Source organism: Cherax quadricarinatus, chromosome 3 (genome assembly GCF_038502225.1).
Source record: "Cherax quadricarinatus isolate ZL_2023a chromosome 3, ASM3850222v1, whole genome shotgun sequence".
Classification (NCBI taxonomy): Eukaryota; Metazoa; Arthropoda; class Malacostraca; order Decapoda; family Parastacidae; genus Cherax; species Cherax quadricarinatus.
The window spans coordinates 43895906-43911979 of record NC_091294.1 but is presented as its reverse complement, the minus strand read 5'-3'; the positions used below and the strand labels follow the sequence as shown (position 1 = coordinate 43911979).

The window sequence follows — 16074 nt, the reverse complement described above, 5'->3', positions numbered from 1 at the left end:
AAAAAGGAAATCACTATGCAGCAATTGTGCCAGGTAGCAGAAGCCAGATATGTGCCCCACCAGAACCCTAGAATGCTTCACTGGACAATGGGTTACATCACAAGGTACTGCAGGAAAAAGCCCAGCCACTCACACCTGAGACAGCTTCCAATAGCAGGTAATGAGCAAGCACAAGGAGTGGAGGCTGGAATGAGGAACCTCCCACGACTAATCACTAAGAAAGTCTACCCTCTTTTCCCACAAAACCTGCCAATACTAATGTGGCAGGGGTATGTGTAGCAAGCCCAAACTACTCAAGGATACTGAGATATTCAAGAACTCACCTGTAGCAAGTGGACTGGTGCTTGCCACATTGTGGATGGCAAGTTGGATGTGCTGGGCAAAACAGTGTGTGTCCTGGAGCTGGATGGAAGGAGTGCTTTAGGTGGAATGTTTTATCCACAACATTCAACACTGTCAGGGACCTCCCTGCCAGTGATGAAGGGATAACCCATCATTTACACCTAGCACTGATGAACACTGGTGTCAGATTTCAGGCACTGGGAGACACTGACAATGACATGTAAAAGGGGATGTTATGACCCCTACTGACAAGTGAGGTGTCTGAACTGTGCACCATCAGGGTCACAAGAAATCAACTCCTAGTTTACAAAATATATTTTCATCACTTAAATGCCAGATGTAAGAGGAAGATCTACCACATACACCATTTGACATGGTGGTCAATTTACCCCTCCATACACACAAAAATGTTGCTGATGCACATTAAGGATTTCTCTCAGGTGGAGGTAGATGGGCCAAGCTGATACCTGAGGAACATTCATCATTCCTAAGGAAAAGTACCAGTATTGTTGCAGCACAGGCTAGTAAACCAGCTCACCATATTTACTGTCAATAAACATGTTATGCAACCATTAAGAGTGATTTACACACTTGAGTGGAGTTTTAGAACTCACATTTGCCATGGGTTCAGTCCCCACCCATTTTGAGGGTTGAAAGAGAGTATATCTGAATCAGCATTTGCAGAATTAGTCTAAGCACTTTTAAGACACCATCTGCTACATAGCAAAGGGCAGACTAATGCACCATGACAAATTTTGACAAACAGCAGCAGCCACCAACTAGAGTATATAAAGCATGTGTGTTGTGGTCCTGTAGTACTACTACTGTACGCTGACTGATGTGCTATTCTGCTTCCCTGATGACTGGTCTTATATGGTACAGTAGCCACCATGTGATGTCATCCTGAATTGTCAAACAAAACTAAAATTACATGTCATAATCCTTATTTAAATGCCTGCATTATTACTAGGTATTCTGCAAGTACTGTATTGGTTTTAGTCTGTTCAAAATACTTATCATAACAAGGAGCTGTCTAAAGATTGTAAGAGGTGTCATCAGAGATGAATTAATACCCAGTAATTCTTGGATATAAAATTTAACCTTTACTCTGAGCTAAGGTCAAGTTCCATTCAGGGAGAGGTACTGTCAACATTGTGGTACTGGGGTGTCTGAATCTCACACTGGCTTCTCAGGAAGAGTTTGGGAATAAGTAATTAAAAAAGATATTACATCACAAACTCTGGCTGTGGTGTTTGAAGAAGATACTGTAATGCCACTTCTATATCAAATACTTTCTGGAGAAAGGGAATTACATGCGAGGTACCCTAACCCATATAAAGAGGGTCATGCTCAGGATGATGAGTTGAAAGGGGCTAGAATTGACTCCACTTTTACAAAGTGAGGGAGAGGTTGGCCATCACAGATAAGGTAGTGACTGACACATCTGAGCATGATTGCTATGGCACTGAGTAACTGCCAACCTGCATGTGGGCCAACAAGGAAAAGTTAAGAACTATGTTATGCAAAGCCCAGCAGACAAGTGTTTTGGCCTGGGGTAGAGGCTGATTTGCAGTATAATGAGTCCTTGTGTAAGACATGAACAAAACACTACCTCTCAGCATCAAGAGCCACCCCTCTCAACTCCAAGATCCTTAGAGTCCATGTTCAAAGAGGCAGGTAGCAGACCTGTTGTAGATTGATGACCAAGTATGTATATTTTTATTTTATTAACACATCAGCTGATTCCCACCAAGGCAGGGTGGCCAGAAAAAGAAAAACTTTCATCAACATTCACTCCATCACAGTCTTGCCAGAGGCATGCTTACACTACAGTTATAAAACTGCAACATTAACACCCCTCCTTCAGAGTGCAGACACTGTACTTCCCATCTCCAGGACTCAAGCCCGGCCTGCTGGTTTCCCCAAATCCCTTCATAAATGTTACTTTGTTCACACTCCAACAGCCCGTCAAGTATGTATATGTAATAATAATACTACTAATATATTTAATATATTTATAGATGGAGTTGTAAAAGAAGTAAATATTAGGGTGTTGGGGAGAGGGGTGGGATTAAATTATGGGGAATCAAATACAAAATGGGAGTTGACACAGTTACTTTTTGCTGATGATACTGTGCTTATGGGAGATTCTAAAGAAAAGTTGCAAAGGTTAGTGGATAAGTTTGGAAGGATGTGTAAAGGTAGAAAGTTGAAAGTGAACATAGATAAGAATAAGTAAATGAGGGTATCAAATGATTTAAATAAAGAAAAATTGGATATCACATTGGAGAGAGGGAGAATGGAAGGAGTGAATGTGTTCAGATATTTGGGAGTTGACGTGTCAGCGGATGGGTTTATGAAGGATGAGGTTAACCATAGAATTGATGAAGTGCGTTGAGGTATATGTGGAGACAAAAATAATGTTATCTATGGAGGCAAAGAAGGGAATTTATGAAAGTATAGTGGTGCCAACACTCTTATATGAGTGTGAAGCTTGGGTTGTAAATGCTGCAGTGAGGAGGTGGTTGGAGGCAGTGATGTCCTGTCTAAGGGCAATGTGTGGTGTAAATATTATGCAGAGAATTCGAAGTGTGGAAATTAGGAGAAGGTGTGGAGTTAATAAAAGTATTAGTTAGAAGGCTGAAGAGGGGATGTTGAAGTGGTTTGGTCATTTGGAGAGAATGGATCAAAGTAGAATGGCATGGAGAGTGTATAAATCTGTAGGGGAAGGAAGCCGAGGTAGGGGTCGTCCTCAAAAAGGTTAGAGGGAGGGGGTAAAGGAGGTTTTGTGGGCCGGGGCCTTGGACTTCCAGCAAGCATGTGTGAGCGTGTTAGATAGAGTAAATGGAGACAAATGGTTTTTGGGACCTGACAAGCTGTTGGAGTGTGAGCAGGGTAATATTTAGTGATTCAGGGAAACCGGTTATTTTTATATAGCCGGACATGAGTACTGGAAATGGGAAGTACAATGCCTGCACTTTAAAGGAGGGGTTTGGGATATTGGCAGTTTGGAGGGGTATGTTATATATGCTTCTAAACTGTTGTATCTGGGCACCTCTGCAAAGACAGTGATTATGTATGACTGAGGTGAAAGTGTTGAATGATGATGAAAGTATTTTCTTTTTAGGGATTTTCTTTCTTTTTGGGTCACCCTGCCTCGGTGGGAGATGGCCGACTTGTTGAAAAAAAAAATCTACAAATACATGATACAACTTATACAGACCAAAGCTGACACCAATGGCATTATATAAAAAGCCCCTGATTATGCAGAGCATTTTAGGCAACCTAGGTTAATCTTGTCACCAGGATGCAACCCACACCAGTTGGCTAACACCCAGGTACCTATTTGCTGCTAGGTGTGACCTGGTGTCCTGGTGGCGAAAGCTCTCACTTCACACACAGAGGGCCCGGGTTTGATTCCCAGTGGGTGGAAACATTTCGACACGTTTCCTTACACCTGTTGTCCTGTTCACCTAGCAGCATATAGGTACCTGGGTGTTAGTTGACTGGTGTGGGTTGCATCCTGGGGGACAAGATTGAGGACCCCAGCAGAAATAAGTTAGACAGTCTTCGACGATGCACTGACTTTCTTGGGTTACCCTGGGTGGCTAACCCTCCGGGGTTAAAAATCCAAATGAAATCTTATCTTATCTTATCTTAGGTGAACAGGGACAACAGGTGTTAAGTTAACACCCACAATGTTTACCCCCATACTGGGGGATTGAACCACTGATATTCAATATGCAAATCAAATGCACTACCAACCAAGCTAGGGGACACCCTCAATGCTGATAAGGTGATAAGCTGATAGATTGGAAGGCATCACACCTGCCCAATGGTGCTTCATTATCTGCCTTCACATAAGACCGAGGGACTATTTCACTGGATGGGGAGCCCCCAAAGAAATTTCCTTGGATGGAGGCACAAACCACATTAGTCCTGAAAGACATCGCAATTGTAAAGGAGTGGGGTGTCACCATCAAGCTATTATATGCTTAATATCTTCAGTCTTAATGTGTAGTCAGAGTCTGCAGTTCATACTGTTAAAAGGATTATTCATGACACCAGAGAGAAATGACAGACTGAAAGCATATGCTACCTTTGATACAAGTTTAATGGGTTTCAAGAGTTTTCCTACTCTTGAAGCCTAGACCTGGGAAAGGCTTGACTGGTTCTGTTGATAAGGGTCTCCTGCAGTATTTGATATGTTCCTGTGAAATACAGACAAATCATCAATGCAGCTCACCATGGTGAGCAGTTACATGCCTCTGCCCATGGGCAGGCAATACCACAGGATGAATAAACAGTGGAATTTGATGATATTTTGCAAGAGGAAACAAATATCTAGTTGAAGTGGTAGAGAAGTTAAGTGAAGTACTATACAACTGGTGTGCCCAGTGCATGCTTACTCTACAGTCTAGAAATAAGATATGGATCCGAGACCCCACCACAAAGCTGAAGAACCTAACAATTGTAGCGGTGGAAGCTGGCAGGTTCTGCCAGTATAGTCAAGCTGGAGTAAAGTAGCTAGCCAATACTCAGAAACTGACATCACCTGAGGTCCATGTGTGCATACTAAAGGTCTTATATTACACGTCATGTACTCCCTCTTCCCTAAAGGCACCAGAACCACGAATAAAAATGCAGTGGTTCCTTGAGTTATGATAATTTTGAGTTATGATTTACCCTCATAAATATAGTTTTGAGTTGCTATGAAAAATTTGAGATGTGATATATGCATGATGGTTAGCCAGTAAGTGTGGGCCTCAACCCAGAGACAAGACAGGATGAAGAAAAGGCCTTCAATAGAATGATGGAGGTGAGTGTGAGGGGTGGTGGTGTGAGGGAGACCATATATGTACCAGATGACAAGTGGGAGACAGTATCAACGAGTGTTAATATTAAGTACGTATATGATTCTTTACATATCTACCTGCCTGCCTGCAAGCCTGCCTGCTCTTCAGTGCCCTACCTGCCCTGTCTTAACTTATCTGATGTTGTCTACCTGCTTGCTGCCTTAAATGGAAAGATGGTGGAAGGTGCGTTGGAAGTGGAGGCAGGCTGGTCTGCCTGCCTGCCTCCCAGCGTATCTGCCTGCCTGCATGTATGTCTGTCTATCTGCTTCTTTGCCTGTTTGCTTGCCTGTCTGCCTGCTTGCCTGCTGGTCTGTATGTCTGTCTGCCTGTCCTACAGCCTATGCTTGTTTATCACTCAGAAAACCCCAGTGTGTTTAAACAACAAAAAATATCCAAGGAAAGGTTAGGTGTGTTCTTGCATCTTGGAACAAATTACCATAAAACCATGTATCCTGGGTTTGACTTCCATAGTTTTGAGATATGATACGTCTTCTGGAATGGATTAATATGGCAACTCAAGGGACCAATGTACTTCAGATGAATCTTCCACAGCTAATAGATGACAGTTAGGTGGATGTACATCTGCTAGAGAAGAAAGTGGATGAAGTAATACCCCTTTTTTCCTTGAAGGGCATATATGTATTGTAAATATATATAGAGAAACCTATAGGGTAAGAAATTTTCAATAATCAATCTTTAAAAGTATATTCATCCTAAGAAATAAGCGCAAAATATTTTCCTTGTAAAGCTTTTAATATGTAACAGTCTCATCCCTTTATACATCATTTACAAAGAAAAGCAAGCAAGCAAGTAGACAAGCAAGGATGAAACAAAAAGTCAAAAGTCAAGAATAGATAAGGAAGCTAATAAGATGCAGTAAGGAAAGGCAGATTCTAATAAATCCATAATTTAAGAGAGTTACACTAATGTAGTCCAATATAAAGAAAAATTAATGAAAGAGATTGATGAGGCAAGAAAATAATCATCCCAGTGACCACAAATATAGATTAAAATGTACATTTCAAAGTGAGGAAGAATCCTTCTTCCGTAAGCCATGCATGTTGTAAGAGGTAACTAAAATGCCAGGCACAAGGTTTAGTAACCCCTTCTGTATGAAGTACTAAATGTAAAAAGAAGAAACTCTACATTTCTTCTTTTTCGGGTCACACTGTCTCGGTGAGAGACAGACAGTGATTTGAAAGAGAAAATACACATGGCTAATTATGACTGATGGAAAATAAAATACAGACAAGAACAACCAGATTATATGAGAGATAAAACTATATTTCAAAGAAAGAAACTGGATTTAAAATCTGCATGTTAGACACAAACTATTACAAGTGGTTCTGCAAAATACACAAAATGACCTCAAACACAGGCCAACAAGGTGTATGAGAGCCACAAAAAAACCTGAAACAAATAAAGGAAATGTGCCAACCTGGGGATTTATCGGACCTTGAGAAGTCAGAACTCAGTATATGAAGGTTAGGAAGGGAAAGAGAAGCTTTGACAAGGAATACAGTAGTGGACCAATGGATGAAAAGATGTGCAAAACAGCATAAGTCTTTAACCCCTTGACTGTCGCAACCCCAAATCCTGAAGTGTCTCCTGTTTTCAAAAAAACCCCCCCCCCCCCCCCAAAAAAAAAAAAAATCTTATGAAATGATAGAGAATGTTTTCCTGGTTGTAATGACACCAAAAGAACAAAATTTGATGGAAAACTGATGGAATTATGCTCTCACAAAGTTAACGACCTCGGCAATATTTACGAATCAGCGATTTCGCCCACTTTGAGCCCTATTTTCCGCTAATTTCATTGCACCAGTCGACCAAACTCATAGCTATTTCTTTAGAACTTCATTTTTTTCTATTGATTGAGTAAAAGAAACTGCCCATTTACCAATTTCAACTACCCAATAATGTGGTCAGAAATTTGCAATTTGGCCAATTTCACGAAAATTAAAAAATATGACAATTTCAAAATAGGGTCCAGAATGAACAATGCAGACATTCCCGGCTCTAAAATAACATTTGCTTTATTCATCAGTCACGTCTTCAGGCCCCTCTGATATTACTCTTGCTTTCTATTTTGAATTTTTATTCAAACAAAAAATAGAAGATTTACTGTTATGCAGACTACTGCAATAGTGTAACAATTGTATAAATAATGTCAACCTATTCATGACTGCATATTAAAATGGCTACTTGGACATTTATTGGAAAATGACATCATTTGTTTACTTTTGAACATCGGCAAAAATCAAACATTTCCCCTACTTTGAGCTCCATTTCAAGGTTCTTTTCATAGTAAAACCAATCAAAATTACCTCTATTTCTATAATATGTTTTCCATTCTATCAAATGAGACCAAGAAAACGAGAATACAACCATAAATACTATACGAAAATAGACCACAAAGTCAGCATTTTAATTAAAAAAAATGGTCGGAGATTTTTTTTTCTCATTATGCACTGCGTGCTGCAGGACTTTTTTATATGGTGCACACTGACAACACAGACCCATTATCTCACATGTGGGCCTACCAGCTTTCTCCTGCTTGATTTGAAGCCGCTGGAATTTATGAGTAGTATATACAGTGGACCCCCGGTTTGTTATATTAATCCGTTCCTGAGAGCTCATCGTAAACCAAAATTATCGGAAAGCAAATCAATTTTCCCCATAAGAAATAATGGAAATCAAATTATTCCGTGCAAGACACCCAAAAGTATGAAAAAAAAAAAAACTTTTACCACATGAAATATTAAGTTCAATGCACACAAACTGAAGAAGACATGCACAGTTTGTAGTATGTACTCTACTAACAATAGAATACATGACACTTACCTTTAATGAAGATCTGGTGATGATTGATGGGATGGGAGGAGGGGAGAGTGTCGAACCTATTGTTTAGAAGGGGAATCCCCTTCCATTAGGACTTGAGGTAGCAAGTCCTTTTCCGAGGTTACTTCCCTTCTTCTTTTAATGCCACTAGGACCAGCTTGAGAGTCACTGGACTTCTGTCGCACAACATATCTGTCCATAGAGGCCTGTACCTCTCGTTCCTGTATGACTTTCCTAAAGTGGTTCACAACAGTGTCATTGTACAGGTTGCCAACACAGCTTGCAGTAGCTGTCTGAGGGTGATTTTCATCAAAAAAGCTTTGCACTTCAAGCCACTTTGCACACATTTCCTGAATCTTTGAATTAGGCAACTTCTTCAATTTCTCCATCCCCTCCTCCGAAGCAGTTTCCTCAGGTCTGGCCTCTTGCTGTTAAGATGATCTAGCAGCTCATCAGTGGTTACTTCATTATTGTCCTCCTCCACCAACTCTTCCACATCCTCCCCACTAACTTCCAACCCCAAGAACTTCTCCAATGCCACAATGGAATCCTCAACTGGCATAGGATTCCCAGGGTTAGCCTCAAACCCTTCGAAATCCCTTTTGTCTATACATTCTGGCCACAGTTTTTTCCAGGCAGAGTTCAAGGTCCTCTTAGTCACTCTCTCCCAAGCCTTACCTATAAGGTTTACACAATTGAGGATATTAAAGTGATCTTTCCAAAACTCCTTTAGAGTCAATAGAGTGTCTGTGGTCACTTCAAGGCACCTTTCAAACATAGCTTTTGTGTACAGTTTCTTGAAGTTGGAAATGACCTGCTGGTCCATGGGCTGCAGGAGAGGAGTGGTATTAGGAGGCAAAAACTTTACCTTAATGAAGCTCATGTCCCCAGAAAGTCGCTCTGCCAAGTCTGTAGGATGACCAGGGGCATTGTCTAATACCAGGAGGCACTTAAGGTCTAATTTCTTTTCAATTATGTAATTTTTCACATTGGGGCAAATGCATGGTGTAACCAGTCATAGAAAAAGTCCCTAGTGACCCATGCCTTAGTGTTTGCCCTCCACAGCACACACAAATTAGCATTGAGGATATTCTTTTGCCTGAATGCTCTGGGAGTTTCTGAGTGATACACTAATATAGGCTTCACTTTGCAGTCACCACTAGCATTGGCACACATCAGAAGAGTAAGCCTGTCTTTCATAGGCTTATGTCCTGGGAGTGCCTTTTCCTCCTGAGTAATGTAGGTCCTGCTTGGCAATTTCTTCCAAAACAGGCCTGTTTCATCGCAATTAAACACTTGTTCAGGTTTAAATTCTTCACTGTCTATGTAATCCTTGAATTCCTTCACATATTTTTCAGCTGCTTTTTGGTCCGAACTGGCAGCCTCACCATGCCTAATCACACTATGTATGCCACTACGATTCTTAAATCTTTCAAACCAACCTTTGCTGGCCTTAAATTCACTCACATCACCACTAGTTGCAGGCAATTTCTTTACCAAATCGTCATGCAACTGCCTAGCCTTTTCACAAATGATCGCTTGAAAGATGCTGTCTCCTGCTATCTGTTTTTCATTTATCCACACCAATAACATGCTCTCAACATCTTCTAACACTTGCGGTTGCTGTTTCGTAATCACAGTTGCACCTTTTGCAACAACAGCTTCCTTGACTGTCGTTTTCCTGGTCACTATAGTAGAGATGGTTGATGGGGGTTTTGTATACAACTTGGCCAGCTCCGACACACACACTCCACTTTCGTACTTTGCAATTATCTCTTTCTTCATTTCAATAGTCATTAGCACCCTTGTTCTCGAAAGGTTGGCATTAGAAGCTTTCTTGGGGCCCATGGTGACTTATTTTGCAGAAACAAGCACCAAAAACAGTGATAATATGGAATGTACCGAATGTATCCTTAGATGCGAGCACACTGGCTGGCTTGTAAACATTGGCACACACGGGGCAGTTCAGGCCACACGTGGACACGTCTCGGACGAATTGCGTATACCAGGCATTGTAAAGGGAAGCGAAGCAAAATTTTTGCGATACAATGCATCGAATACCGGATTTACCGGATACTGATGGCACCGCGAACCGGGGGTTCACTGTATACGTCAAAAACGGTGGCTTGTGAGATATATACAGTGGACCCCCGGTTAACGATATTTTTTCATTCCAGAAGTATGTTCAGGTGCCAGTACTGACCGAATTTATTCCCATAAAGAATATTGTGAAGTAGATTAGTCCATTTCAGATCCCCAAACATACACGTACAAACGCACTTACATAAATACACTTATATAATTGGTCGCATTGGGTCCACTGTATATCTCACAAAAAAGGTGGTTGTCTACTGTACTACACAATTAAAATTATAAATAAGCTGCTCATGTATTATCAGAAACTAGCACAATAAGAGACAACACAATAAGTGTCAGGAGCCCAAGACTGTTCAACTGCCTCCCAGCGTACATAAGAAGGATTACCAATAGACCCCTAGCTGTCTGCAAGAAGGCACTGGACAGGCACCTAAAGTCAGTACCTGACCAGCCGGGCTATGGTTCATATGTCAGGTTGTGTGCGGCCCACAGTAACAGCCTGGTTGATCAGGCCCTGATCTACCATGAGGCCTGGTCACAGACCGGGCCATAAGGCAGTGACCCCCAAAACCCTCTCCAGGTATCCAGAAACAACAGAAGTTATACACTGCTCAATTTAGAACATTATGTAATCAAAGACCATTCTATCTCATACACTAAATCTTACTTCAATGACAGGCACCAATATGTATGTGGCCTGGTGGCAAAAGCTCTTGCTTCACATGGTGAGGGTCCAGGTTCGATTCCCAGCGAGAGTGAAAACATTGGGCGTGTTTCCTTACACCGGTTGTCTATGTTCGCCCATCAGTAAAAAATGGGTACCTGGGTGTTATTAGACTGTTGTGGGTCACATCCCAGGACAAAACTGACCTAATTTGCCCGAAATGTTCTGCATAACAAGCGGCTTTTTATATAGTAGTATATAATTGATGTCAGCTAGGGCTGTCTACCTTGTACATGTACTTGCAGAAATAAAGATATTATTATATAACGTATTATTATTTTATTGTATTAACATATCAGCCGTCTCCCACCAAGGCAGGGTAGCCTGAAAAAGAAAAACTTTCACCATCATTCACTCCATCATTGTCTTGCCAGAAGCGTGCTTACACTACAGTTATAAAACTGTTCAACTGCTGGCAGGCGGTTGAACAGTCTTGGGCCCCTGACACTTATTGTGTTGTCTCTTATCATGCTAGTGTTGCCTCTGCTTTTCATTGGGGGAATTTTGCATCATCTGCCGAGTCTTTTGCTTTCATAGGGAATGATTTTCATGTGCAAGTTTGATACTAATCCCTCTAGGATTTTCCAAGTGTATATAATCACGTATCTCTCTGGCTTGCATTCTAGGGAGTACAGGTTGAGGAACTTCAAGTATTCCCAGTAACTAAGGTGTTTTATTACAGTTAATGTGTGTCATGAAGGTTCTCTGTACATTTTCTAGGTCAGCAATTTCACCTGCCTTAAAAGGTGCTGTTAGTGGACAGCAATATTCCAGCCTAGATAGAAAAAGTGACCTAAAGAGTGTCATCATGGGCTTGGCATCCCTAGTTTCGAAGGTTCCCATTATCCATTCTGTCATTTTTCTAGCAGATGCGATCAATACAATGTTGTGGTCTTTGAAAGTGAGATCCTCTGACATTATCACTCCCAGGTCTTTTACATTAGTTTTTCGCTCTATTGTGTTGTTGGAATTTGTTTCATAATCCGATATAGTTTTAATTTCCTCACATTTTCCATCTTGGAGTAATTGAAATTTCTCGTCACTGAACTTCATATTGTTTTCTGTGGCCCATTTAAAGATTTGGTTGATGTCCGCCTGGAGTCTTGCAGTGTCTTCAATGGAGGACACTGTCATGAAAATTTGGGTGTCATCTGCAAAGGAAGACATGGCACTGTGGCTTACATCCCTGTCTATGTCAGATATGAGGATGAGGAACAGGATGGGAACGAGTACTGTGCCTTGTGGAACAGAGCTTCTCACAGCAGCTGTCTCAGATTTTACTCTGTTTACTACTACTACCTGTGTTCTATTTGTTAGGAAATTATAGATCCATCTACCAACTTTTCCTGTTATTCTTTTATCACACATTTTGTGCACTATTATACCATGGTCACACTTGTCAAAGATTTTTGCAAAGTCTGTGTATACCACATCTGCATTTTGTTTGTCTTCTAGAGCATCCTGGACCTTGTCATAGTGGTCCAGTAGTTGGGACAGGTACTAGTGACTAAACACATGCTCTAAACCAGGTCACTAGTATCTGTCCCAACTACTGGATCACTATGACAAGGTCCACGATACTCTAGATGAGTGGTGATCTGGCTTCTCAGAACCCTTTCAAAGATTTTTACGTTATGGGATGTTAGCGCTATCAGTCCGTAGTTCTTTGCTATTTCTTTACTGCCCCCTTTGTGGAGTGGGGCTGTGTCTGTTGTTTTCACCAGCTGTGGGACGACCCCTGTATCCATGCTCCTTCTCCACAGGATGTTAAAAGCACATGATAGGGGTTTTTGGCAGTTCTTGATGAACAAAGAGTTCCATGAGTCTGGGCTTGGGGCAGAGTGCACGGGCATGTCATTTATCACCTTTTCGAAGTCATTTGGCATCAGGATAATATCAGATAGGTTTGAGTCTACCAAATTCTGTGTCTTGCTCATAAAAAATTCATTTAGGTCTTCGACTCTCGGTCTGGTTAGCGGCTCTCTAAAAACTGAGTCATATTGGGACTTGAATAGCTCACTCATTTCCTTGCTGTCATCTGTGTAAGAACCATCTCATCTAAGTAAGGGCCTAATACTGGATGTTGTTCTCGACTTAAATTTGATATAAGAAAAGAAATATTTGGGGTTTCAATTTCATTTATGCTTTTAGTTCTTCTTGCATTTCTTGACTCCTGTAAGATTCCTTTAGCTTAAGTTTGATGTTTGCTATTTCTCTGACCAGTGTCTCCTTTCATATTACAGATAAATTGGCCTCCTTTAGCCGCTCTGTTATTCTTTGCCATCGCCTGTATAGGGAGCGCCTTTCTCTTTCTAGTTTACATCTTCTCTTCCTTTTCCTTAAAGGAATATGCCTTGAGCATACCTTGAGTGCCACAGAGTTAATTTGTTCTAGACATAGGTTTGGATCCATGTTGTTTAGGATATCTTCCCAGTTTATATTATTTAGGACCTGGTTGACTTGGTCCCACCTTATGTTTTTGTTACTGAAGTTGAATTTGCTAAAGGCTCCCTTGTGACTGATCACATTTTGTTGGTCTGGGGCCCAGCACATACATGTCTGAACCTCTATTATGTTGTGATCTGAGTATATTCTTTTTGATATAGTAATATTTTCTATCAGATCATCATTGTTGGTATGGTACAGCAAAATAGAATTAAAGATAATGATGCGTTAGATAAGAATTAAAGATAAGGATGAGTGTGATAAGAATTTGAAGATATGAATGATAATAATAATAGAGTGATAAATCTGACAGAAGTGTTGTTTATAAAATGTTACCTGAAGCATTTTTTAATTCTAGTATCTGTAATTTTACAAAGTATAAACTACATATAAATGTCTCTCTGGTATTTTTAGCTGTTCTCATTTGATTCTGTTAATTTTTCCCATCCTCATTTTGGTGATTCAATTTCTCATTTTATAGATGAAATCAAACCTATTTGTAGAAAAATAAGTTTTGTTCTTTCTTTTTAAACTAAGGATTGCAATCTTTACACTCCATTCAATCATTGCCATTTTTTTTTCCAAATTACTGCTGCCAGTGCTTAACATTTGAGTGTTTGCTTGAGAGATGCATTGTTATGATTCTCACATATGGCATTCCATGTACAGCTTACTGCACAGTCTACAAGTGTCAGGCATTAATTGTTTATAGTTACATGAAAAAAGCTATGGTGTTCTACCTTAAGTTTCACTCTTTGTTATATAGTTTTTTCAATATTATCATTGCTGTGCCACATGATTTGTTGGCTCTAATTCTAGGTATTGTTTATTTTATGCATTATGACCATACTACAGCAGCAGTATTCCAGTTTTGTAAATTTTTCTTTACAGCATTTTGTAATCCATACATATGAGAGCTACTGCATTTGGAAGTTTGTCAGTACTCCATAGGAGCTTTTGCAACCCATTTTCTGGTGAGAGCTTGTTGATAACAAGCCATATCTTCGTTCACTGTCTGAATTTTAAAGACACTATTTCATGTCAATATATAATCTTTTGGATCCCTTTTCATTTTCACCCATTTCCATTATCCATGTTACATTTATGTTGAATCTCACCATCCATTTATCACTATCTTGTTGCAGAGTTGTACAGCAATTTTATTATTGTACTTCACAACATCCACATATATTTTTATCATTATTTTTTCCTTCTGGTAAGATATTTAAATAAAGACATTTGAAAGGTAAGTACTGATCTTTGTGCAACCCCACTAGTGATGCAAAAAAATTTCTTACAAATTGTAACAATTTGTCTTTAATTCTTACTATATTTTATAATTTCCTGATTATTTTTTTATGAAGAACTTCATATGCCATATGAACGATTGGAAACAAACCATACCACGGCCTGGGGATAGAACCCGCAATCAGAGAGTCTCAAAACTCCAGACCATTGCATTAGCCACTGGGCCAGCTAGCCACAATAAGATTCATTCAACTAGGTATATTTCTACACCATAGGAAGGTTAGCATAGGCACCATCGTGTCATTACAATTTCATGAGTCATGTTGACGGCTTTGAGGGGGCTTGAGCTAGAGTTTGTCACAGCCATGCTAGCTGGAGATTTGTCTGTAAAAAACTTGCATTTGTGGTCACAGTGGTGCCTATGATAACCTTCCTATGGTGTAGAAATATGCCTACTTGGATGAATCTTATTGTGGCTAGCTGGCCCAGTGGCTAACACGATGGTCTGGAGTTTTGAGACTCTCTGATCGTGGGTTCTATCCCCACACATGGTATGGTTTGTCTGCAGTCGTGTTATTACAATTTCATGAGTCATGTTGATGGCTTTGAGTGGACTTGAGCTAGAGTTCGTCACAGCCACGCTAGCTGGAGATTCGTTTGTAAAAACTTGCATTTGTGGTCACAGTGGTGCCTATGCTAACCTTCCTATGGTGTAGAAATATACCTAGTTGGATGAATCTTATTGTGGCTAGCTGGCACAGTGGCTAACACGATGATCTGGAGTTTTGAGACTCTCTGATCGCGGGTTCTATCCCCGCCCATGGTATGGTTTTTTAAAGGATTCTATCTCATTTAGCATTATTAGGTTCAACACCCATTAATTTAAGATGTTTTTAGTAAATAAACTCTACAACATCATATTTGGTATCTCATATGTCTCCCTCTGAATGCATTTTTGTTACTGACTTTTTATCATTTGAATTCTATCTTTGACAATTAATTTTGCATTTTACAAACTTGAACAGAGAGTTAGTTCCAACATAACCTTTTCCATTAATGAACAGGGTACTCCTTCTTTTCAAAATTTCTCTGTTCTTATTTTAATGTATTTATTGCTGGCTTCTTTGAACTTGTGGCAAGAAGGAAACAGTTACTATCTTAATTCACTATTGCTCTCTGACAACTTTCATGTCCAATGAATAATGATTTCTGTTTGACAAAGATCCCTATGCAATATAAAGTGTTTCTGTGAATATTAACATGACTGAAAATTCAGCTTAATCCCTTTTACTTTATTATTTTTCATATCAGTGAGACCAAAACAAGGTCTCACATTACTGCTAAAAAAATTATTTTTTGAGGGCTCAAATTGATCATCCTAATTTTTGTCCAGATAATACATCACATGATGTAACTTGGGTAATTTTGTACAAAGTATTGTACTGGGGGGGGATTGTTTTGAAATGGCCTTCAGAGCTGACAATCCATTACAATATAACTCCCATAACCTGCAAATGCTTA

The 16074-nt window shown here is 40.0% G+C and overlaps 1 protein-coding gene across 1 annotated transcript in view; it reads right to left on the bottom strand.

Annotated features, from left to right (window-relative positions):
- LOC128692835 (disintegrin and metalloproteinase domain-containing protein unc-71) overlaps positions 1–16074 on the bottom strand; it is a 740447-nt gene that overhangs the window by 93551 nt on the left and 630822 nt on the right. The window lies entirely within an intron of this gene.